The 24,433-nt window shown below is 41.6% G+C and overlaps 1 pseudogene; it reads right to left on the reverse strand.

The window, feature by feature from the left end:
• Positions 1–15,360: 15,360 nt before the first annotated feature.
• The window catches only part of LOC124035911, a 95,509-nt pseudogene continuing 86,436 nt past the window's right edge, over positions 15,361–24,433 (reverse strand).

Here is a 24,433-nt window from a genome sequence, read left to right on the forward strand (position 1 = left end):
CACTGCGTTCATCCACCTCTGGCCTGCTCGCCTCCCTACCACTGAGGAAGTACAGCTCCCGCTCAGCCCAGTCAAAACTGTTCGCTGCTCTGGCCCCCCCAATGGTGGAACAAACTCCCTCACGACGCCAGGACAGCGGAGTCAATCACCACCTTCCGGAGACACCTGAAACCCCACCTCTTTAAGGAATACCTAGGATAGGATAAGTATTCCCCCCCCCCCCTTTAAGATTTAGATGCACTATTGTAAAGTGACTGTTCCACTGGATGTCATAAGGTGAATGCACCAATTTGTAAGTCGCTCTGGATAAGAGCGTCTGCTAAATGACTTAAATGTAAATGTAATGTAAATGTATTGAAAACAGATAAGCCCGTTTTCAATTAACTGGCTTGCCTAGTTAAATATAAAAGAAATATGCAACCTTGATAACTTTGAAGCATAATTAATGCACTCACTAACAACTGTTATATGTAATACATGGAGATATTAACACTCACCAGCCCAAATGTCTCTGTAGATGTGACCACAGATGGGTTTCAGCAGCTACAGTTGAAGTCGGAAGATTACATAGACTTAGGTTGGAGTCATTAAAAGTTGTTTTTCAACCACGCCACACATTTCTTGTTAACAAACTATAGTTTTGGCAAATCGGTTGGGACATCTACTTTGTGCATGACACAGGTCATTTTTCCAACAATTGTTTACAGATTATTTCACTTATGATTCACTGTATCACAATTCCAGTGGGTCAGAAGTTTACATACACTAAGTTGACTGTGCTGTTAAACAGCTTGGAAAATTCCAGTCATGGCTTTAGAAGCTTCTGATAGGCTAATTGACAATATTTGAGTCAATTGGAGGTGTTCCTGTGGATGTATTTCAAGGCCTACCTTCAAACTCAGTGCCTCTTTGCTTGACATAATGAGAAAATAAAAGAAATCAGCCAAGACCTCCACAAGTCTGGTTCATCCTTGGGAGCAATTTCCAAATGCCTGAAGGTGCCACGTTCATCTGTAAAAAACAATAGTACGCAAGTATAAACAACATGGGACCATGCAGCCATCATACCACTCAGGAAGGAGATGCGTTCTGTCTCCTAGAGATGATCATACTTTGGTGTGAAAAGTGCAAATCAATCCCAGAACAACAGCAAAGGACCTTGTGAAGATGCTGGAGAAAACTGGTACGAACGTATCCATATCCACAATAAAACGAGTCCTATATCGACATAACCTGACAGGCCCCTCAGCAAGGAAGAAGCCACCACTCCAAAACTGCCATAAAAAAGCCAGACTACAGTTTGAATCCTCACATGGGGACAAAGATTGTACTTTTTAGAGAAATGTCCTCTGGTTTGATGAAACATAAATAGAACTGCTTGGCCATAAGGACCATCCTTATGTTTGGAGGAAAAATGAGGAGGCTTGCAAGCCGAAGAACACCATTCCAACTGTGAAGTACGGGGGTGGCAGCATCATGTTGTGGGGGTGCTTTGCTGCAGGAGGGACTGGTGCACTTCACCAAATAGATGGCATCATGAGGTAGGAAAATGATGTGGATATATTCAAGGAACATCTCAAGACATCAGTCAGGAAGTTAAAGCTTGGTTCCAAATGGGTCTTCCAAATGGACATTGACCCCAAGCATACTTCCAAAGTTGGGGCAAAATGGCTTAAGGACAACAAAGCCAAGGTATTGGAGTGGCCATCAAAAAGCCCTAACCTCAAACCTATAGAACATTTTTGGGCAGAACTGAAAAAGCGTGTGCGAGCAAGGAGGCCTACAAACCTGACTCGGTTACACCAGCTCTGTCAGGAGGAAGGGGCAACATTCATCCAACTTATTGTGGGAGGTTTGTGGAAGGCTACTCAAAACGTTTGACCAAAGTTAAACAATTTAAAGGCAATGCTATCAAATACTAATTGAGTGTATGTAAACTTCTGACCCACTGGGAATGTGATGAAAGAAATAAAAGCTGAAATATATAATGCTCTCCTATTATTCTGACATTTCACATTCTTAAAATAAAGTGGTGATCCTAACTGACCTAAGACAGGGAGTTTTTACTAGAATGAAATGTCAGGAAATGTGAAAAACTGAGTTTTAATGTATGTGGCTAAGCTGTATGTAAACTTCCGACTTCAACTGTATGTGTTAAAATAGCAGCATTCTGTGGGCTATTTTAATCCTCACAAGTTGGCACATCAAATGTAGGTATATTTTTTATTAAACCTAAAGTCCCTATGTTCTCCTATGTGAAAAACTATTTTTTGTTGTTAACAGCTTTTGATTATTATAATTTTTCAGATCACAGACGGGCAATAATATTTAAAGGTACATAGATCCTCCCTCCTGTAACCCTATACAGGCAACCAGAGACAATCCTCCCCATAACACCCCTTTCCTGTGGGCCTGAAAGCAAAGAAATGAAAACAGTGTATACAGTGCCTTCAGAAAGTGTTCATAGCCCTTGACTTATTAGTAAAAGGGGTGTAAATACTTTCTTCAGTCACTATATACAGTAACCGTCAAAAGTTTGGACACACCTACTCATTCAATGTTTTATTTTGACTATTTTCTACATTGTAGAATTTCAGTGTTCAAGTCATCACTATTATTCTACAATGTAGAAAATAGTCAAAATAAAGAAAAGCCTTGAATGAGTAGGTGTGTCCAAACTTTTTGACTGATACATACAAACAATAATAATACAAAGATATATGCGTCCTTATTGACTCAGTTGCCGGAGAGGAAGGAACCCACTCAGGGATTTCACCATGAGGCCAATGGTGATTTTAAAACAGTTACAAAGTTTAATGGCTGTGATAGGAGAAAACTGAGCATGGATCAACAACAATACTAAGATAATTTAAAGAATACAAATATTCAAAAACATGCAACAAGGCACTAAAGTACAAAGAAATGGGGGCAAAGCCAACACAACACATCACTGAGCACCACTCTTCATATTTTAAAGCATGGTGGTGGCTGCATCATGTTATGGATATGCTTGACATTGACAAAGACTAGGGAGTTTTTTGTTGTTGATACAAATAAATAAAATAGTGCTAAGCATAGGAAAAATCATAGAGGAAAATCTGGTTCAGTCTGCCTACACTAGGAGACAAATTCATCTTTCAGCAGGACAATAACAAGGCCAAGTATACACTGGAGTTGCTTACCAAGACAACCTTGAATGTTCCTTAGTGGCCTAGATACAGTTTGGATTGAAATCGGTTTGAAAATCTACGGAAAGACTTAAAAATGTCTGTCTAGCAATGACGATTACCAACTTGTCAGAGCTTAAAGAATTTTAAAAAGAATGTGCACATTTTGTACAGTACAGGTGTAAACATCTCTTAAGAGACATATCCAGAAAGACAGGTGTAATCGCTGCTAAAGGTGACTAACATGTATTGACTCAGTGGTGTGAATACTTGTGTAAATTAGAAATTTCTGCATTTCATTTTCAATAAATTTGCAAAAATGTCCAAACACATTTTCACTTTGTCATTCTTGTGGTATTGTGTGTAGATGGTAGAGAAATATATTTTGATTTCAGGCTGTGACAGCAAAATGTGGAATAAGTCAAGTGGTATGAATACTTTCAGAAGGCACTGTATGTGTAACAAAACTTTGTTGCGTTTATGTTTTGCGTGTATATTTTGCTTCAGTGTAGATTGTTTATTTGTATGTATTGGGCTTTAGCTGAGATTATTCTTTACAGAGTCAAGTATATTTGTCCAGGTCTAAAATTGTTCCTTAACTAGTTCTTTGATCTAAGAGCCAACATCTTTTTTTGTGTGTCAGCGCTGCCTGCCAGTAGTAATCGTCTCTGATCGAGAGATTCAAGGAGCTATCATCTTAAGTAACACAGTAGATGCAACGCATTGAATACTTACATCCATGCACTTTGAAATGAATTTGGGAGCTTTTTCCCACAAGCATTTAACTATATGGCACTCTCACATCATATGAAGGAGTCTGGCTAACTGATTTAGGGGACACAGTGAACAGTTGGGTGTTGGGGCCATTTTCATCCTAAAACGTTTTCTTGGTGTTACATACAGGATATGAACTAACTTAAAATGTATAAGGTTAACGGTTCGGATTACGGGATGCCAAGGTCATATTTCTCCATATTCTGCTCCAGTTAAAGGGTTGTTTGGGATTCACTTAATCTGTGGACCATAGTTTTTTAATGTCTAGATCAGTATATCAGCTTTCCAAACTTTAAAATAAATAAATAAATATATTATAGTGATCAGTCCTTTTGGAAGCCCAGATAAATGATTTATAAATCCCATCATTGTAAATAGCTGACCTAAATTGTAAATATGAAGACAAAAAAGGAGTTACCTGGTAATGTGTGTTTTCCAAATCTTGGAATGTTCTCCAACCATTACTGTCAATGATATTAGCAAGGGTACAGATTCCACATTTGGACCTTTGCAAAAGGCTGCCTTCCAGATCGCAAAGCATTATTGAATATGGGCATGCCATTTAGTTTCCCAGTTACATTGTTTTGCTATTTTGTGCCAAATAGAAATTGTGTGAGAAATAATAGAACCAACATGTAGGTTAACATTGTTTAAGGGATATATCCATTGCAATAGGAGAGACATATTTCTCTCCATACTCAACCAGTGGGGGGCAGAAGAATCATGTCGAATCACATTTAGGGTGGGACGAAATGCTAGTGCCTGGAAATACAATTTAAAGTTTGGTATGGATAGTTCTCCTATGCATTTCCCTCTTTGTAAATGTGTTAATTTGATCTCACTTACCTTGCCATATACATTTTGAAACCACACTCTGGATTGTATCCCAAGAGCCAGAAGGGGGAGACAAGGGAAGCATTAAACTACAGAAATTCAGCCATGGCAATATATACATTTTGACAATAAGACAATCTGCCGGTTAAAGCCTTAATTTGGAAATGTCATTATTCTATAGCAGGCGTGCAGAACTCAGGCCCTTAAGTCCAACAAGGGCTGCACCGCGTTCAGTTGCCAAACGTTGTCGATAGAAAGGCCACGAATAGAGCCGACATGATTCCTCATCGTGTCAGAGGCATGTTTGTCCTAGATAACATATGTTATCTTCCAAAATTGTGAGTCCTACTGAATGCGCACCTGACTTTAGTTTCTATCTGGTACTTAATTGGTACTGTATTGTGATTGGCCGGAGAGTGTGCACCTCTGTTTCCAATGTGGAAATCAGTCCCTATAAAAAACAATGATGGAAATCTGCATGCAGCATTCAAGAAACAGAGCTGTGCACCGTGTAGCTTAGGGCTATACCACCTTTTAACAAATTAAGCAGCTGTAATTAACGAACACTGACAAAACAATTGGGAAAGCAACTCTACTAGATGACCTCAGTCTCCAGGACAATACCATGGATGTACTCCCAGGCCAATAATCTTCGTAGATACAAGCAGACTCTGAAATATCTCCAGTTCAACCATTGTCATGTTTGCACTCCGAGTCAGCTCTCCGTCTTTAATGTTTCATTAACTGTCAGCGGCTTCAGAGACGCAAAAACGAGGGAGTGGAGAGGTGAAAGAGGATGACCGCGAGCGCACGTATGTTTTATTGGTCAAGTGCGGGAAAGGAGAACGCAAGCGAACATGGGAATGAATTATGGATCCGCTGAGTGGAGTGAGAGGTTTGCAGAAAGTAGGTCTATGATGAACTCGAGGCGCAATAGCGGAGGTCTCCAAAGAGTAGGGGGGAGAAAAGCATGTGTGGACATTTGTTCAAAGGAAATAACATACAGCCCTTTTGATATGTGAAACATTTTATTCTCAGAGACCAATTGGTAAACTCTGATTTACCACCCTAAGATATTCCTGAACAACGTCTATTTGCGCCCCTACAGGATGGAAATTACAAATGTAATGGCTGTGCTCAATGCAGTGGCACTTATAAATGTAGATCCTTCAAACACCCACAAACAGGGAAATCGATCCCAATAAAAGGTGTTATTACGTGCTCCACTAAGGCAGTTATCTTATAACTTGTCCTTGTGGTATAAATGATGTAGGTAAAACAAAGCGCGAATTAAAAGTACGTATCTCAGAGCATCGTAGCACCATTAGGTGTAAAAACGTTACTTATCCAGTTGCGGCCCACTTCTTGGAGGCAGGCCACTCGATTTCGTCTCTGCGTTATATTGGCATCGGACATGTCACCCTCCCTAGGAGAGGGGGTGACCTTGATAATTTATTGTTAAAACGAGAGGCTACCTGGATCTTTAATTTAAAGACCCTTGCGCCCTTCGGTCTCAACGTAGACTTTGATCTGAAGCCATTCTTGTGATTATTGTGACTTTGCCATTGTAATTGTGTGTACATTTGTATAGTCAAATTAATCTATGATCGTATGCTATCCATTAGTTTGTATGCTGTTCTTTGTATGACAGAGCTGGTGTAACTGCTTCAGGTTTGAAGGCCTCCTTGCTCACACACGCTCTTTCGGTTCTGCCCACATATTTTCTATTGGATTGAGGTCAGGGCTGAACAGTAGTACTAGACTGTAATTGTTTCGACGTCATTTCCGGTCACAACTTGCAGGCTTGTTTTCGAATTGCTGTGCGTTTTGTTGCCAACCTATTTTTCTACCTGACAACTTTACGGGTCTCACTTTTTAATTACCGTTCATATATTTATTTTTTCCTCGACTTTTCTTTCCTCGACTTTTTCACTCCGGACGCTTTATCTGGACACGATTCGTGAGGACCTCCAACAGCCGAAGCTAAGTAGTAACATTAACATGATGCCTTCTAATTGCAGCCGCTGTGCTCGCCTTACGGCGAGGATAGCTGTACTGCAAGCCCAGCTTCAGACGCAATCGTTAGGCAAGGGTAATTTCAGTGTAGGAAAGGATGAAACAGCGTCTGTGCCACCAGTAAGTACAGATAGTAGTATAAATCCCCTGGCACAGTCCCCGCAGCCGGACAACTTTCTCACGGTTTCTGGAAGGAAATGCTGTAGGAACGCTCAACTGGTGTCGCTCATTCAGCAGACAGAAACTTTCAACCGGTTTTCCCCATTAAGCAGCGGGTCGGTGTCAGAGGCCGAGTCTTATCTGGTCTCTACTCCTCCGTTACGGGGTCTGAGACGCCGAAGCTTCCCACCATTAGCTCTGACAAATTGAAAACTCTAGTCATTGGCGACTCCATTACCCGCAGTATTAGACTTAAAGCGAATCATCCAGCGATCATACACTGTTTACCCGGGGGCAGGGCTACCGACGTTAAGGCTAATCTGAAGATGGTGCTGGCTAAAGCTAAAACTGGCGAGTGTAGAGAGTATAGAGATATTGTTATCCACGTCGGCACCAACGATGTTAGGATGAAACAGTCAGAGATCACCAAGCGCAACATAGCTTCTGCGTGCATATCAGCTAGAAAGATGTGTCGGCATCGAGTAATTGTCTCTGGCCCCCTCCCAGTTAGGGGGAGTGATGAGCTCTACAGCAGAGTCTCACAACTCAATCGCTGGTTGAAAACTGTTTTCTGCCCCTCCCAAAAGATAGAATTTGTAGATAATTGGCCCTCTTTCTGGGACTCACCCACAAACAGGACCAAGCCTGACCTGCTGAGGAGTGACGGACTCCATCCTAGCTGGAGGGGTGCTCTCATCTTATCTGCCAACATAGACAGGGCTCTAACTCCTCTAGCTCCACAATGAAATAGGGTGCAGGCCAGGCAGCAGGCTATTAGCCAGCCTGCCAGCATAGTGGAGTCTGCCACTAGCATAGTTAGTGTAGTCAGCTCAGCTATCACCATTGAGACCGTGTCTGTGCCTCGACCTAGGTTGGGCAAAACTAAACATGGCGGTGTTCGCCTTAGCAATCTCACTAGGATAATGACCACCTCCATTCCTGTCATTACTGAAAGAGATCATGATATCTCACATCTCAAAATAGGGCTACTTAATGTTAGATCCCTTACTTCAAAGGCAATTATAGTCAATGAACTAATCACTGAACATAATCTTGATGTGATTGGCCTGACTGAAACATGGCTTAAGCCTGATGAATTTACTGTGTTAAATGAGGCCTCACCTCCTGGCTACACTAGTGACCATATCCCCCGTGCATCCCGCAAAGGCGGAGGTGTTGCTAACATTTACGATAGCAAATTTCAATTTACAAAAAAAAAAATGACGTTTTCGTCTTTTGAGCTTCTAGTCATGAAATCTATGCAGCCTACTCAATCACTTTTTATAGCTACTGTTTACAGGCCTCCTGGGCCATATACAGCGTTTCTCACTGAGTTCCCTGAATTCCTATCAGACCTTGTAGTCATTGCAGATAATATTCTAATCTTTGGTGACTTTAATATTCACATGGAAAAGTCCACAGACCCACTCCAAAAGGCTTTTGGAGCCATCATTGACTCAGTGGCTTTTGTCCAACATGTCTCTGGACCCACTCACTCTCACAGTCATACGCTGGACCTAGTTTTGTCCCATGGAATAAATGTTGTGGATCTTAATGTTTTTCCTCATAATCCTGGACTATCGGACCACCATTTTATTACGTTTGCAATTGCAACAAATAATCTGCTCAGACCCCAACCAAGGAACATCAAAAGTCGTGCTACAAATTCACAGACAACACAAAGATTCCTTGATGCCCTTCCAGACTCCCTCTGCCTACCCAAGGACGCCAGAGGACAAAAATCCGTTAACCACCTAACTGAGGATCTCAATTTAACCTTGCGCAATACCCTAGATGCAGTTGCACCCTAAAAACTAAAAAAATGTCTCATAAGAAACTAGCTCCCTGGTACACAGAAAATACCCGAGCTCTGAAGCAAGCTTCCAGAAAATTGGAACGGAAATGGCGCCACACCAAACTGGAAGTCTTCCGACTAGCTTGGAAGGACGGTACCGTGCAGTACCGAAGAGCCCTTACTGCTGCTCGATCGTCCTATTTTTCTAACTTAATTGAGGAAAATAAGAACAATCCGAAATTCCTTTTTGATACTGTGGCAAAGCTAACTAAAAAGCAGCATTCCCCAAGAGAGGATGACTTGCACTTTAGCAGTGATAAATTCATGAACTTCTTTGAGGAAAAGATTATGATTATTAGAAAGCAAATTACGGACTCCTCTTTAAACCTGCGTATTCCTCCAAACCTCAGTTGTCCTGAGTCTGCACAACTCTGCCAGGACCTAGGATCAAGAGAGACGCTCAAGTGTTTTAGTACTATATCTCTTGACACAATGATGAAAATAATCATGGCCACTAAACCTTCAAGCTGTATACTGGACCCTATTCCAACTAAACTACTGAAAGAGCTGCTTCCTGTGCTTGGCCCTCCTATGTTGAACATAATAAACGGCTCTCTATCCACTGGATGTGTACCAAACTCACTAAAAGTGGCAGTAATAAAGCCTCTCTTGAAAAAGCCAAACCTTGACCCAGAAAATATAAAAAACTATCGGCCTATATCGAATCTTCCATTCCTCTCAAAGATTTTAGAGAAGGCTGTTGCGCAGCAACTCACTGCCTTCCTGAAGACAAACAATGTATACGAAATGCTTCAGTCTGGTTTTAGACCCCATCATAGCACTGAGACGGCACTTGTGAAGGTGGTAAATGACATTTTGATGGCATCGGACCGAGGCTCTGCATCTGTCCTCGTGCTCCTAGACCTTAGTGCTGCTTTTGATACCATCGATCACCACATTCTTTTGGAGAGATTGGAAACCCAAATTGGTCTACACGGACATGTTCTGGCCTGGTTTAGGTCTTATCTGTCGGAAAGATATCAGTTTGTCTCTGTGAATGGTTTGTCCTCTGACAAATCAACTGTACATTTCGGTGTTCCTCAAGGTTCTGTTTTAGGACCACTATTGTTTTCACTATATATTTTACCTCTTGGGGATGTTATTCGAAAACATAATGTAAACTTTCACTGCTATGCGGATGACACACAGCTGTACATTTCAATGAAACATGGTGAAGCCCCAAAATTGCCCTCGCTAGAAGCATGTGTTTCAGACATAAGGAAGTGGATGGCTGCAAACTTTCTACTATTAAACTCGGACAAAACAGAGATGCTTGTTCTAGGTCCCAAGAAACAAAGAGATCTTCTGTTGAATCTGACAATTAATCTTAATGGTTGTACAGTCGTCTCAAATAAAACTGTGAAGGACCTCGGCGTTACTCTGGACCCTGATCTCTCTTTTGAAGAACATATCAAGACCATTTCGAGGACAGCTTTTTTCCATCTACGTAACATTGCAAAAATCAGAAACTTTCTGTCCAAAAATGATGCAGAAAAATTAATCCATGCTTTTGTCACTTCTAGGTTAGACTACTGCAATGCTCTATTTTCCGGCTACCCGGATAAAGCACTAAATAAACTTCAGTTAGTGCTAAATACGGCTGCTAGAATCCTGACTAGAACCAAAAAATTTGATCATATTACTCCAGTGCTAGCCTCTCTACACTGGCTTCCTGTCAAAGCAAGGGCTGATTTCAAGGTTTTACTGCTAACCTACAAAGCATTACATGGGCTTGCTCCTACCTACCTCTCTGATTTGGTCCTGCCGTACATACCTACACGTACGCTACGGTCACAAGACGCAGGCCTCCTAATTGTCCCTAGAATTTCTAAGCAAACAGCTGGAGGCAGGGCTTTCTCCTATAGAGCTCCATTTTTATGGAACGGTCTGCCTACCCATGTCAGAGACGCAAACTCGGTCTCAACCTTTAAGTCTTTACTGAAGACTCATCTCTTCAGTGGGTCATATGATTGAGTGTAGTCTGGCCCAGGAGTGGGAAGGTGAACGGAAAGGCTCTGGAGCAACGAACCGCCCTTGCTGTCTCTGCCTGGCCGGTTCCCCTCTTTTCACTGGGATTCTTTGCCTCTAACCCTGTTACGGGGGCTGAGTCACTGGCTTGCTGGGGCTCTCTCGTGCCGTCCCTGGGGGTGCGTCACCTGGGTGGGTTGATTCACTGTTGTGGTCGGCCTGTCTGGGTCCCCCCCCCTTGGGTTGTACCGTGTCGGAGATCTTTGTGGGCTATACTCGGCCTTGTCTCAGGATGGTAAGTTGGTGGTTGAAGATTTCCCTCTAGTGGTGTGGGGGCTGTGCTTTGGCAAAGTGGGTGGGGTTATATCCTTCCTGTTTGGCCCTGTCCGGGGGTGTCCTCGGATGGGGCCACAGTGTCTCCTGACCCCTCCTGTCTCAGCCTCCAGTATTTATGCTGCAGTAGTTTATGTGTCGGGGGGCTGGGGTCAGTTTGTTTATCTGGAGTACTTCTCCTGTCCTATTCAGGTGTCCTGTGTGAATCTAAGTGTGCGTTCTCTAATTCTCTCCTTCTCTCTTTCTTTCTCTCTCTCGGAGGACCTGAGCCCTAGGACCATGCCCCAGGACTACCTGACATGATGACTCCTTGCTGTCCCCAGTCCACCTGGCCATGCTGCTGCTCCAGTTTCAACTGGCCTGGGCCCTAGGACCATGTCCCAGGACTACCTGACATGAGGACTCCTTGCTGTCCCCAGTCCACCTGGCCATGCTCCTGCTCCAGTTTCAACTGTTCTGCCTTACTATTATTCAACCATGCTGGTCATTTATGAACATTTGAACATCTTGGCCACGTTCTGTTATAATCTCCACCCGGCACAGCCAGAAGAGGACTGGCCACTCCACATATGCTCTCTCTAATTCTCTCTTTCTTTCTCTCTCTCGGAGGACCTGAGCCCTAGGACCGTGCCCCAGGACTACCTGACATGATGGCTCCTTGCTGTCCCCAGTCCACCTGACTGTGCTGCTGCTCCAGTTTCAACTGTTCTGCCTTATTATTATTTGACCATGCTGGTCATTTATGAACATTTGAACATCTTGGTCATGTTCTGTTATAATCTCTACCCGGCACAGCCAGAAGAGGACTGGCCACCCCACATAGCCCGGTTCCTCTCTAGGTTTCTTCCTAGGTTTTGGCCTTTCTAGGGAGTTTTTCCTAGCCACCGTGCTTTTACACCTGCATTGTTTGCTGTTTGGGGTTTTAGGCTGGGTTTCTGTACAGCACTTTGAGATATCAGCTGATGTACGAAGGGCTATATAAATAAATTTGATTTGATTTTAATATTTGATTATTAACCAATGATATTAGGCCACTCCTGACCATGATTAGACACCTGTGTCTTTTGACACTATATAAACGAGTCATCCCGCAGTGTTTGATTATACCCTGATGAAGACAGCTTGGCTGACGAAACGTTGGTATTACATTTTTGCATCTGAGCTCCAAGAGTATGCGGCTCTCTTTTATTTTCAAACATTTAGATATAACCTTTAGGGTGCCTGTAGTGACTGGGGGAGGTTTAAGCGTGCTGCAGTTTGGTGATCATGCAGTGTATACTGAACAAAAATATAAAAGCAAAATGTAAAGTGTTGATTTCATGAGCAATGGCAATTTTAATGCACAGAGATACTGTGATGAGATCCTGAGGCCCATAGTCGTGCCATTCATCCGCCGCCATCACCTCATGTTTCAGCATGATAATGCACGGCACCACATCGCAAGGACCTGTTCACAATTCCAAGAAGCTGAACATTTCCCAGTTCTTCCATGGCCTGCATACTCACCAGACATGTCACCCATTGAGCACGTTTGGGATGCTCTGGATTGCCATGTATGACAGCGTGTTCCAGCTCCTGCCAATATCCAGCAACTTTGCCATTGAAAAGGAGTGGGACAACATTCCACAGGTCACAATCAACAGCCTTATCAACACTATGCAAAGGAGACGTTGCGCTGAATGAGGCAAATTGTGGTCACACCAGATACTAACTGCTTTTTGGATCCATCTTTTTTCTAAGGTACAGTATCTTTGACCAACAGATGCATATCTATTCCCATTCGTGGAATCCATAGATTAGTGCCTAATGAATGTATTTTAATTGACAGATTTACTTGAATTGTAACCCTATTTTTTTATTGTTTAATTTGAACAAAAATATAATTTAACTTAATAAGGAAGTGAAATGTAATCACCAAAGCGTGTTAACTTACTACACCCTCTAGATAAGATATTTATAAATATGTTTGCATGCAGGCTATATATTATAGGTACTTAGGTTTATTCATTTTATTAGTAGTTTAGCAGTGGTTTCTATTCGTTGTAGGCCTGTTAGTAGTTGTACATAACATTTTTATGCTATTTAGGTTTTAAATTACTATTCAATTATTAACCAGTAGTTGCCTTACTATTATTGTTACAAAGTATTGTTTTTTGTTTATTTTATTTGAACACCTTAACATGAGATGGTGCACCTCATTTCATTCTGCAAAACGTTGTATAAACAATACCTTAGAAAAATGAGGGGGAAAACATTATAATTCATAGTTTTGAATGCTAATATAAAATAGGCTATATGAATTTGTCTATTCCATTTTTGGTCAATATGATGTGCCTAAAAGATCAAATGGAAATATGTCAATTTAATGTATTTTCCAAATATCAAAATCATAACATTTTTCAATTACCACTCATTTTTACCATTGAAGACATTGTTATAGTTAACCTCTAGAAATGCAGAGATATGTATGTTGCTGATGTAAAAAATATTCTAACTCCAATATTTTCCCCGTGTGTGTGTGTGTGTGTGTGTGTGTGTGTGTGTGTGTGTGTGTGTGTGCGTGTGCGTGCACTCCTGTCCAGTCAAAAATGTTGAGGTGGACAGGAAATAGACCTGTTACCTTCCACTGGCTAGTGTTTAACTGTAGCATCTGAAGACGTAGGAGGTTTCCCATTTTTTATTGTATTTTTTTTGGGGGGGGGGGTTGATTTAATATTGTAGCTTCCATCAATGTAATTGTCTGCATAATTTCCAATCTCCCATATACTTGTTTTGTGTGTGTGTGTGTATATCTATATATATCTCTATGTATATATATATATATATATATCACTTAGAAATGTCCTTATTTTTGAAAGAAAAGCATAACATTTTGTCCCTTAACATCAAATTGATCAGAAATGCAGTGTAGACATTGTTAATGTTGTATTGTAGCTGGAAACGGCTGACCTTTAATGGAATATCTACAGAGGCGTACAGAGGCCCATTATCAGCATCCAATGCCACATTTAAAATGCTAAACTTGGATTAGCTAACAGGCTAATTGGTCATTAGAAAACCTGTTTGTAATTATATCAGCACAGCTGAACACTGTTGTTAAAGAAGCAATGAAACTGGTCTTCTTAAGACTAGTTAAGTATCTGGAGTGTCAGCATGTGGGTACAGGCTCAAAATGGCCAGAAACAAAGACTTTCTTCTGAAACTCAGTCTGTTCTTGTTCTGAGAAATGAAGGCTATTCCATGCGAGAAATTGACAAGAAACTGAAGATCTGGTACAATGCTGTGTACTACTCCCTTCACAGAACAGCACAAACTGTCTGTAACCAGAATAGAAAGAGGAGTGGGAGGCCCCGGTGCACAACTGAGTAAGAGGACAAGTACATTAGAGTGTCTAGTTTGAGAAAGACACCTCACAAGTCCTCAACTGGCAGCTTCATTAAATAGTACCCACAAAACACCAGTCTCAATGTCAACACTGAATAGGCGACTCCGGGATGCTGTCTTTCTAGGCAGAGTTGCAAAGAAAAAGCCATATCTCAGACTGGCCAATAAAAATAAAAGATTAACACAGACACGGGACAGAGGAACTCTGCCTAGAAGGCCAGCATCCCGGAGTCGCCTATTGACGTTGACACTGGTGTTTTGCGGGTACTATTTAATAAAGCTGCCAGTTGAGGACTTGTGAGGCGTCTGTTTCTCAAACTAGACACTAATGTACTGCCTGCTTAACCTGGAAGCCAGCTTCACCAATGTGTCGGAGGAAACATTGTTCAACTGAGGACCGAGGTCAGCCTACAGGTGCCCCGGCCAGCCACAAGGAGTCGCTAGAGCGCGATGAGCCAATGTTTAATAGCCCCCCCCCCCAGCCAAACCCTCCCCTACTCGGATGACGCTAGGCCAATTGTCCCGATCACGGCCGGTTGTGACCACAAACACATTTCTAATCGAACGTTGTTTTTGGAGTTTTCTGATGTTCTCATGCATTTGGTATGGAAGACTGATCTACCAAGCTAGAAATAGCTAAATAACTGTAGACATGGGGGGAAAAAGGAATGGTTATTCATGGGGTCACACAGAAGTTGGGGTCAATGTGAATGTAATAACATTGATGAGAACTGTGAAAAAGAAATGCCCCTAGGCCACAGCAGGGAGACGTTGTCGAGTATCTTGACAGAGTCTGTGACAGCGAGATCGAGACATTTTAGTACCTAGGATGACTCGTTGGTTTTGTTCTGTGCAACACTCGAGATGGGCCTTAGGACCATTGTCTAATTTAATGGGTTTTGTGAACATCCAGACATTCTTAGTATTGAAGTTGCTATACTTATATTCCTTTATATGTAATAAATCCCTCCAGATTAACTAGTTCATTAAATAAGTTATTATGAATTCACTGTTACAATGGATTCTAATTTATTTTATTTCTTGATGGTGGAAGAAAAAAAACCTCAAGGATAAGTCGATTTGGATGAGCCAAACATTCAGTAAACACCACTATAAGAGCCATGCACTTTAGTACTTGCATGGCCTGTTTAACTAAATGCACTCCCGACCTGCATTCCTTAGCTCTCCTCTCGTTTCAAAACACTTAGATTATAGAGTGATTCAAAATAATTTAAAACATCTCTATGCGTATTTCTACATATTACATGTACACGTTGAGCACAAAATGAGCGAATAACATTTAATTGAGCAAAAACCATCCATCGGCTCCCGATATGGCATTGTGGCTGTTTAACAGTACAGGTTGTTGTGAAGATGTGACATGAGGATTGGTCTGCGAGGGTGTCGCTGAGAAAGAGTAGAGGGACAGGGTCTGTGGGAGGGGTGTGTGTGCCGCCCTCATTCCCAGGGTCCTTTGGGGGCAAAGCTAGGCGTAGAAGGTCTCCACTTTGACTGCATGGCAGAACATCGTCATAGAGAACACCAAACCCAGAATCTACACAAAGGGATCACATACACAATCAAAATCAATGTGAGACAACTACATCATCAATAAAGTGGCCCGTGTCCAAATACCCGTACTTGCGTCCTAAATAGTAGGCCGTTTGAGTATGCAAATGTTTTTACATTTTATAGCAGGAAATCTAGTTTACTTTAAATGCCCGAATGTCATACTCATTTCGGCTTTGACAACAGCTGATAATCAGCTATGGGGATTTGCGACAGAAATGAACCAAGACTCATTCTCAGTATGCGGAAATAGAAAGTTTTATAGTATATACACTACTGGTCAAAAGTTTTAGAACACCTACTCATTCAACGGTTTTTCTTTATTTTTACTATTTTCTACATTGTAGAATAATAGTGAAGACATCAGAACTATGAAATAACACATATGGAATTATGTAGTAATCGGAAAAGTGTTCAACAAATCAAAATATAATTTATATTTAAGATTTTTCAAATATACTTTATACTTGAGATTCTTAAAATAGCCACCCTGCCTTGACGACAGCTTTGCACACTCTTGGCATTTTCTCCTCAACCAGCTTCATGAGGTAGTCACCTGGAATGCATTTCAATTTACAGGTGTGTCTTGTTAAGTTAATTTGTGGAATTTCTTTCCTTCTTAATGCGTTTGAGCCAATCAGTTGTGTTGTGACATGGTAGGGGTCGTATACAGAAGATAATATGGGCTTTATCTTTTACCAAATCATGCTATGGTAAGAATAGCTCAAATAAGCAAAGAGAAACAACAGTCCATCATTACTTTAAGACATGAAGGTCAGTCAATATGGAACATTTCAAGAACTTTGAAGGTTTCTTCGAGTGCAGTCGCAAAAACCAAGTGCTATGATGAAACTGGCTCTTATGAGGACCCCCACAGGAATGGAAGACCCAGAGTTACCTCTGCTGTAGAGGATACGTTCATTAGTTACCAGCCTCAGAAATTGCAGCCAAAATAAATGCTTCAGAGTTCAAGTAGCAGGCACCTCAACATCAACTGTTCAGAGGAGACTGTGAATCAGGCCTTCATGGTCGAATTGCTGCAAAAAAAACACTACTAAAGGACACCAATAATAATAAGAGACTTGCTTGGGCCAAGAAACACGAGCAATGGACATTACATTTTTGGTTCCAACTGCCATGTCTTTGTGAGACGCGATGTGGATGAACGGATGATCTCGGCATGTGTATTTCCCACTGGGAAGGTGGAGGTGTGATTGTGTGGGGATGCTGTGTTGGTGACACTGTCTGTGATTTATTTAGAATTCAAGGCACACTTAACCAGCATGGCTACCACAGCATGCTGCAGCGATACACCATCCCAGCTGGTTTGCGCTGGTTTGCACTTGGTGGGACGATCATTTGTTTTCCAACACACCTCCAGGCTGTGTAAGGGCTATTTTACCAATAATAATGAGAGTGATGGAGAGCTGCATCAGATGACCTGGCCTCCACAATCACCTGACCTCAACCAAATTAAGTGAAGTAAAAGCAGCCAACTACTGCTCAGCATATGTTGGAACTCCTTCAAGACTGTTGAAAAAGCATTCCAGGTGAAGCTGGTTGAGAGAATGCCAAGAGTGTGCAAAGCTGTCAAGGCAAAGGGTGGATATTTGAAAAATCATCAATATAAAATACTTTGATTTGTTTAACAATTTTTTTGGTTACTACATAATTCCATATGTGTTGTTTCATAGGAGGTGTGATGGTGTGGGGGTGCTTTGTTGGTGACACTGTCTGTGATTATTTGTCAATGTAAAAAATAGTAAAAATAAAGAAAAACCCTGGAATGAGTAGGTAGTGTACATTTAAGAAAATCTAGGATGTTTATACTAATTTCAGCTCAACATCTAGTAGAATTCGATGCACACTTTCCCACAATGCATTGGAAGAGGGGCGCTGTGAGTGACGAGCCCAAGTTCTCGTCAACTAACCAAACAACAAAACTATGCTACTTAATTGGGAAGATGCCGATAGCGAAGCTTCTGCGGTGGTGTTCACGAATATTGCATAGTAGGCTACATCATTTAAAAAAACTATTTTATTTGACCTAACATGGATTTCTGTTTTCTCATAAAGTGTTTCTTGTTCTCTTGGCCTTCGTCAGAGCTTTTAAAGTAAATACTGAAACGTGGTGATTTCTGAGTGTGTCGGCACCGGGGACTCGGGATGTGGCTGCGTTATTGATGTCGTGTTAATCAGGCTTTTTGTTTTGAACATATGGATTGTTTAGGTTTTGTAGGCTACCTGTTTCATTATTTAATGTATGGATCAAGCCTTAACTCCTTCCCAATGATCAGTGCTTTAGTTCATTATGTTGCTGTCCAGCGGTTCTGAATTTGCGATGCGCCCATCTGTCCACGTTTTTCTGTGCAATAGCCTTTTGATTTGAAAAGTTTTGCTGTGTGTACTAGGCTAATGTATACGATACAGCACTTTGGTTTCACTCAGAAATATGTTGAAATGGGACCAAATGATTTGTTTCTGTCTTCAGTCCTTTTGAAATAGGATAGAATGGCTATATGGGCTACGGTATACTGTTGGATAATGCGATGCAAGAAAAATCCACCCGCACTCAGCCCCGCCCCACGTACTCAGCCAGTCAGGATCCACCACTACGTTGCGGTCGCGGCAAACTGTATACTTTTTACTATGCGACGATGAGTACATAGCATGCAGTTGAAGTATATAATAAGCTAGTGTGGGTATTCAGACACAGCCAGTCTCCATTGAGAATAAAAAAGTACAACGTCGTGAATTTGAGTTCACTGTAATAGTTAACAATAGTGGCTTACTTTCAAATCATCTCATTTTTATCAATTGTTAGTGATATTAGCCTGGTTCCAGATCTATACAATATGTGCTTTAACCCAACTCCTCTTGACTTTTGTCGTCATGCCATTGTCTGACCCCAATGCAAGCTACAGTAAAACGTTCAGGTGCGCAGATATTTGGAATGGGGTCTGTGTATAGCAATGACAACCAATGGTCAAAGTCGGAAAAGCAAAATGCCGATCTTCTGGTGCCAAGCTAAGATGCTGTGGTTCCCTGTCAATAGACATCTCTCTATAAAATGTATTGGTCACATACACGTGTTTAGCAGATGTTAATGGGGGTGTAGCGAAATGCTTGTGAACTGTACAATGGTGTCACCAGTGTCTGTACCTGTGTGAGTGCCGTACACAGAGCAAAGATCCACAGGGCCACCAGATTCTCTTGTAGCCAATCCTTCACCCGTTCGTAGCATGGCTGTGGAGGCACACAAGAATGGAAACAAATATTTTAAAGCACATAAAATATATATTTTTTATTTATCCGTTATTTTACCAGGTAAGTTGACTGAGAACACGTTCTCATTTGCAGCAACGACCTGGGGAATAGTTACAGGGGAGAGGAGGGGGATGAATGAGCCAATTGTAAACTGGGGATTATTAGGTGAATAGAACAGCCATAGAAAAAGTGATTTTACCTGAAAGGTTAGAGAAAACAAAAACTAACAATTGAATGTGTTTCCTCATTCACTCCATCTGGTGCTAGTCTTGGTAGACTTACAAGAGTATTGGCCCACAGACTCTTTTATACACTGGCCAGCACAGTGACGCATCCCACACACGCCTTTTCCTCTGAAAATCATCTCCTTGTCATGTTAGCTAAGTGGGTCCCTTGCCTTCCACATTTTGCCCAACTCTGCTCTGTTGTTCCCTGGGAGGGCTAACATCCCTATCTAGTGCGATGGACGGAAGGATGGGAGTGACTTGCAGATACCATCACTCTGTGCTGGGACAAGTGAGTGAGCTGAATTTTTCATGGCCAACTCGAACGGGATATACACATAGGCGACGTCAACCAAAGTTTCGACTCTCCCTTTCCAACATTCATTACGTGTAGTAACACAGTGAAAAGGATGATGGACCACTAGACAACTACAAGTCCTTATGTAAAAAAAAGTGAATAGTTTATATATCCTCAAAGTGGTTGTTGTAATAATTCAACATAGTGGCATAGACAATGGTAGACAGTGATGGGACTGGCACAGAGTGCATGAGCCTGGCATGGTACACGGCAGAAATAATTTACGCCTTACAAGGGAACCCAAACCGGCTGCACACATGCACCATTGTACATAAATGTATTTTATCCCCCCCACACCAAACGCAATCACGACACGCAGGTTAAAATATCAGAACAAACTCTGAACCAATTATGTTCATTTGGGGAATTTGGGCACTTGCAAGCTAATTTGTCTTATTTAGCTAGCTTGCTGTTGCTAGCGAATTTGTCCTGGGATATAAACAATGAGTTGTTATTTGACCTGAAATGCACAAGGTCCTCTACTCCGCCAATTAATTCACACATAAAAACGGTCAACCGAATCGTTTCTAGTCATCTCTCCTCCTGCCAGATTTTTCTTCTCTGGACTTTATATTGCGATTGGCAACTTTCATAAATTAGGTGCATTACCGCCACTGACCTTGTTCGTCTTTCAGTCACCCACGTGGTTATAACCAATGAGGAGACGGCACGTGGGTACCTGCTTCTACAAACCAATAAGGAGATGGGAGAGGCAGGACTTGCAGCGCAATCTGCGTCAGAAATAGAACGGATTTCTATTTTAGCCCGTGGCAACGCAGACGCTTGTTTGGCGCGCGCAATAATTGAATAACACAGATTTCTACATTTATTTTGCGACGCGATCGGTGTAGTCAGCCTGTTGGTCTGTAGCACTGCTGTTTTTCAGTCTTCCCTATAATCATGGATTTAGACCTGGGACACCAGTTGAGTGGATTCTCTCGCCGAACACGGGGATTAATCAAGTAATTATATATTAACTAACTACCAGGGGCGAAAGAAAGTCAGCACTGCTGCTGCAGACCTCGAAGCCGAGATTCCAAAACAGAGTTGATTAACATAAACAAATCCACATCAAAATCTGTCTAGAGATATATCTGTGGAAATACTACTCTGTTTGTCAGACCACGAAGCATCCCGAGAAACGGTCTATGACCCCACTATGGTGTTCTCCATTTTTTTCCCCATATGACTCCCACAAGTGTCACGTGACTAGTCTAAAGGTAACCCGGGACCAGTTTAAAAAATGAATGAATGTATGGAAGTAATTTTGTGCCCCAAAAAAAGGGGTTAAATGTGTGTCCCCAAATATAATTATTATACAATTATTCCTGAGCTTTCTCCTAGATGTAAACCTTATTCTTTATGATACATTTTTGACTGTCTGCTTTGCCATTTAAGAGTGTGCTATTACTTGTGCAGTAAAGACCCCCCCCACACACACACACGTTTAGGGATTAAATACCCCTTATATTTGAATATGCCTTTTACCCCAGGTATAAGGAATATGAGAACAGGTAGTTCTCCTCAGCACAGCAGTGTTTCCCAAAGCGTGGGTAGGGTTTTAGCAAAAATCTCTGTGGACTGTGTGGATTGTCTGAGATTTTTCGCAGTATAATGTTTTGCTTAGCTGGTTGGTCACAAGGGAGGCTTTTAGACAAACATTCTTTTTTAAACATTTGGGCACCAAAAACTACAGAATAACATTTGGGAACGAACTAAGTGTGCATGCGCGTGTGTATTCATTTCAGAGAGACCGAGTGTGTGTGTGTGCATATGTGTTTGTTCGTGCATGTTTTTATCCTGTGCATCTTACAGCAGTCCACCAGGTCCCTGGGTTCTCGAGGCCACAGTTGTCGCTGTACTCCAGACAGCAGGAGTCGGGCACACGGCTGGCGTTGTACACATCGAACCAGTCCGTATGGTTGGTCACGCCACAGCAGCGGAACTACACCAGACAAGGACACTGCATGTCAATGACAGAACAGAGAGGAAAACCGAACATGCTACACACTAAAACCATTCTGCATGATTCAAAAACGGAGATCGTTCTCAGGCTCTGACATGTTAAACATATCTGTCACATCGTTTTTTTTTTTCTTTTTAGATAGTTCTCCCTCATCACTCCAAATGGGCCGTTACTGAATTGGAACTAGATTAACATTTTGCAGTGTGGTAATGTATTCAGTGGGGTGTGGAGAGGGTAAGCTTGGTTTTATGGAATGAGAACTTTTCTTGCTGCGGTTTTGACATTTGACTCAATCTAGAATTTCACGTTGAACACATGGTCACTCACATACACACACAACTAATGCACACTACAAACAATCAAACTGGACTCTGTAATGTAAAAGTGGCCCCTTCTGTGATGAACAGCCCAAAGTCTGATATCGTGTAACTTTTGAAGTCTATCGGCAGCTTTCACCAGCAACATTTTTATTCGCTCCTTTTGTTCAACCTTTCCTCTACTATCTTTCCTCACCTTGTGTTTCCTACTTTCCTTTGCCCACGATTTGAGCATTGGATTTTTGGTCATGAATAATACAAAGCCGAGCACATCAAAGTCAGTGTGGAAACAAACAATGTTGTTCTTCGGGGAGCCGTGCGGTCCAATTTGCATTCCTCTTACTGATTGACAGCCTATTTAAAGAATCGAAGGCTGTTCTTATTGGTTGGAATCAGGTTTGATTGTATAATCCCTTGTCCCTATGAAGTGGTACATATGATAATGTAATTAGCCTGCAGTACTGTATTTCTCCAAGCTTGAACTGTTTTAACACTAGCCTGGCCCCAGATCTGATTGTGCCGTCTTGCTAACTCCTATGGCCATTGTCATTCAGTGTCATAAACCGATCTAGGATCAGAATAATTTAAGACTGTACTGTTCTACTGTTGACCACCAGGGGGCAGTCTAAGCAGGACAAGTTGACTTACATTTGACATTTTATTCACTTAGCAGACGCTCTGGATGACTTACAAGAGCAATTAGAGTTAAGTGCCCTGCTTCAAATAAAATAACATTTTATTGGTCACATACACATGGTTAGCAGATGTTTTGCGAGTGTAAAGAAATGCTTATGCTTCTAGAGCCGACAGAAGAGCAGTATCAAACAGGCAATATTGAACAATTCCACAACAAAACCTAATACACACAATCTAGTAAAGGAATGGGATGAGAATATATAAGTACAAAATATATGGATGAGCAGTGACAGAGCGGTTAAGACGCAATAGATAGTAAAGAATAGATAGTGAAGGATACAGTATACAGCATATACAGTTGAAGTCGGAAATGTACATTTAAACTCAGCTTTTCACAATTCCTGACATTTAATCCTTGTACAAATTCCCTGTCTTAGGCCAGTTAGGATCACCACTTTATAAGAATGTGAAATGTCAGAATAATAGTAGAGAGAATTATTTATTTCAGCTTTTATTTGGTAGAATTGCCTTTAAATTGTTTAACTTGGGTCAAACGTTTTGGGTAGCCTTCCACAAGCTTCCCACAATAAGTTGGGTGAATTTTGGCCCATTCCTCCTGACAGAGCTGGTGAAACTGAGTCAGGTTTGTAGGCCTCCTTGCTTGCGTGCGGTTTTTCAGTTCCGCCCACACATTTTCTATAGGATTGATGTCAGAGCTTTATGATGGCCACTCCAATACCTTGACTTTGTTGTCCTTAAGCCATTTTCCACAACTTTGGAAGTATGCCTGGGGCCATTTTCCATTTGGAAGACCCATTTGCGACCAAACTGTCTGATGTCTTGAGATGTTGCTTCAATATATCCACATAATTTTTCTACCTCATGATGCCATCTATTTGGTGAAGTGCACCAGTCCCTCCTGCAGCAAAGCACCCCCACAACATGCTGCCACCCCCGTGCTTCACGATTGGGATGATGTTCTTCGGCTTGCAAGTCTCCCCCCTTTTCCTCCAAACTTAACGATGGTCATTATGGCCAAACAGTTCTATTTTGTTTCATCAGACATTTCTCCAAAAAGTATGATCTTTGTCCCCATGTGCAGTTGCAAACTGTAGTCTGGATTTTTTTATGGTGGTTTTGGAGCAGTGGTTCCTTGCTGAGTGGCCTTTCAGCTTATGTCGATATAGGACTCGTTTTTACTGTGGATATATATAATTATGCGCCTGTATCCTCCAGCATCTTCACAAGGTCCTGCTGTTGTTCTGGGATTGATTTGCACTTTTCGCACCAAAGTACGTTCACCTCTAGGAGGCAGAACGCGTCTCTTTCCTGAGCGGTAAGTGTTCTCCAAGCTGTTTAAAGGCACAGCCAATTTAGTGTATGTAAACTTGTGATACAGTGAATTATAAGTGAAATAATCTGTCTGTAAACAATTGTTGGAAAAATGACTTGTGTCATGCACAAAGTAGATGTTCTAACCGACTTGCCAAAACTATAGTTTGTTAATTAACAAGAAATGTGTGGAGTGGTTGAAAAACGAGTTTTAATGACTCCAACCTAAGTGTATGTAAACTTCTGACTTCAAATGTACATATAAGATGAGTAA

This window comes from Oncorhynchus gorbuscha, linkage group LG05 (genome assembly GCF_021184085.1).
Source record: "Oncorhynchus gorbuscha isolate QuinsamMale2020 ecotype Even-year linkage group LG05, OgorEven_v1.0, whole genome shotgun sequence".
Classification (NCBI taxonomy): domain Eukaryota; kingdom Metazoa; phylum Chordata; class Actinopteri; order Salmoniformes; family Salmonidae; genus Oncorhynchus; species Oncorhynchus gorbuscha.